At 34.9% G+C, this 2,056-nt stretch overlaps 1 protein-coding gene and 2 long non-coding RNA genes across 3 annotated transcripts in view; all 3 read left to right on the top strand.

Moving 5' to 3' along the window:
- The window catches only part of LOC106949420 (uncharacterized), an 18,614-nt gene that overhangs the window by 9,898 nt on the left and 6,660 nt on the right, over positions 1 to 2,056 (top strand). The window lies entirely within an intron of this gene.
- On the top strand, positions 4 to 1,024 carry LOC106949421 (uncharacterized). The gene is made up of 6 exons (XR_001425373.1): positions 4 to 47; positions 132 to 245; positions 328 to 441; positions 525 to 638; positions 720 to 833; positions 919 to 1,024. It is a non-coding gene; the product is annotated as an uncharacterized LOC106949421 (long non-coding RNA).
- On the top strand, positions 1,137 to 2,003 carry LOC106949424 (uncharacterized). Its single transcript, XR_001425376.1, has 5 exons — positions 1,137 to 1,228; positions 1,313 to 1,426; positions 1,511 to 1,624; positions 1,709 to 1,819; positions 1,898 to 2,003. It is a non-coding gene; the product is annotated as an uncharacterized LOC106949424 (long non-coding RNA).

The raw sequence follows: 2,056 nt of genomic DNA, 5'->3' as shown, positions 1-2,056 counted from the left end.
CCAGTATCAGCAACTTGAGCAGTTCTTCTGCTCAAACAAGTCACTTGGTAAGTTGACCTCTGTATTTCTTATTTTGAAAGACAATAAATATTTCACAAACTGAATAATAACTATGATCTTTGATGAACTAGGCTCCCAACAGTACAAGCAACAGCACTGTTCCAAGAACAACAGGCATTGACATTTTGCTAACAACATTGAATTTAAGTTCATCAAGCAGATCAGTTTCTCAAATAAGTTACTCGGTAAGATCATGTTTGAACTTTTCATGTTTGCTGGACGATTAATGTTTCACATTAAACATGTAAGCAATCTTGTTTGAACTAGACGTCACAACCTACAAATGAAAGCACTTCATCAGGTGCACAAGTCCAAGAAACTTTGTTTACAACCCCAAAATTCAGGACCTCCAGCAGTTCAGATTCTCAAACAAGTAGTGAGGTATAACAATCTATGAAACTGTTATTTGGAAAGTCTATTAATACTTCACAAATCAAATGTAAACATACTCTTTTATGAACCAGGCTTCAAAAATGTCAGAAAACATCACTTCATCAGGGACTTCAGACCACAATGGTTTGCCTACAAGCCCGACTTTCAGTAGCTCTAGCAGTTCTGGTCCTCAAACAGGTCATTCGGTAAGGTGATTTCCGTATTTTTCTTGTGTGGTTCACAACTAATATTTCTGAAATATAGAAATACAATCTATTGTGAACTAGGCTTCAGAAAGTACAAACAACATCACTTCATCAGGGAATATAGACCAGAGTGGTTTCTCTACAAGTCCAACTTTCAACAGTTCCAACAGTTCTTTGCCTCAAACAAGTTATTTGGTGAGGCAAGATCCGTACATTTCATGTTTCATAGATAACTAATGTTTCACAAGTGGAAAAACTGAAACAATTTATTCTGAAGTAGACGTCGCCACCTACAAATGAAATCACTTCAACAGGTGCAACAGACCAAAAAAGTTTTACAACCCAAAATATCAGCACCTCCAGCAATTATCTGTCTCCAACAAGTAGTAAGGTATTTTGATCTCTGTAATTTTTATTTCTGATAGACATCAAAACTGAAGTATTTTGATGTCTGAAGTTGATTATTTATGAACCAGGCTTCCGATCGTACAAACAACATCACTTCATCGGGGAGTTCAAGCCAAAATACTTTGTTTACAACTTCAAATTTCAGCAACTTGAGCAGTTCTGTTTCTCAGACTAGATTTTTGGTAAGGTCATTTCTATATATTTCATGTTGTTTTGTTGACAACTAATATTTCACACATTAACTGTAACAATCTTTTATGAACTAGACATCACAACCTACAAATGAAAGAACTTCATCAGGTGCAAGAGACCAAGAAACTTTGATTACAACCCAGAATTTCAGCACCTCAATCAGTTCTGATTCTGGAACAAGTAATGAGGTATAATAATCTCTGTAACTGTTATTTTTGAAAGACTATTAAGACTTCACAAATCAAATGTAAGCATACTCTTTTATGAACCAGGGTTCAAAAAGGACAAAAAACTTTACTTCATCAGAAACTACAGACCAAAACGGTTTGTCTCCTAGTCCTACATTCAGCAGGTCAAGCAGAACTGATCCTCAAACAAGTTATTTGGTAGGATGATATCTGAAATTGTTTTTCTTCAAATACAATTATTGTTTCAAACATGAAAACTTACTTCGATCTTTTATGACCTAGACGTCACCACCTTCAAATGACAGCATTTCATCAGGAACAACAAATGGAGATAATTTGTTTACAAACTCCAGTTTGAGTGATTCAAGAAATTCTGTGCCACCAATATATTTGGTAAGGTGATTTATATTTCTTGTTTAAAACCAACAAATATTACACACATCAAAATTAATAACTGATTGTATACACCAGACATCACCACCTACAAACAACATTTCATTGGGGACTGAACAGCCAGAAAGTCAAAAAACAAGCACCAGTATCAGCAACTTGAGCAGTTCTTCTGCTCAAACAAGTCACTTGGTAAGTTGACCTCTGTATTTCTTATTTTGAAAGACAATAAATATTTCA

This window comes from Poecilia latipinna, unplaced genomic scaffold (genome assembly GCF_001443285.1).
Source record: "Poecilia latipinna isolate Pla-1442-1.1 unplaced genomic scaffold, P_latipinna-1.0 Scaffold343, whole genome shotgun sequence".
Lineage (NCBI taxonomy): Eukaryota > Metazoa > Chordata > Actinopteri > Cyprinodontiformes > Poeciliidae > Poecilia > Poecilia latipinna.
This window is presented reverse-complemented; position numbering and strand designations above follow the sequence as displayed.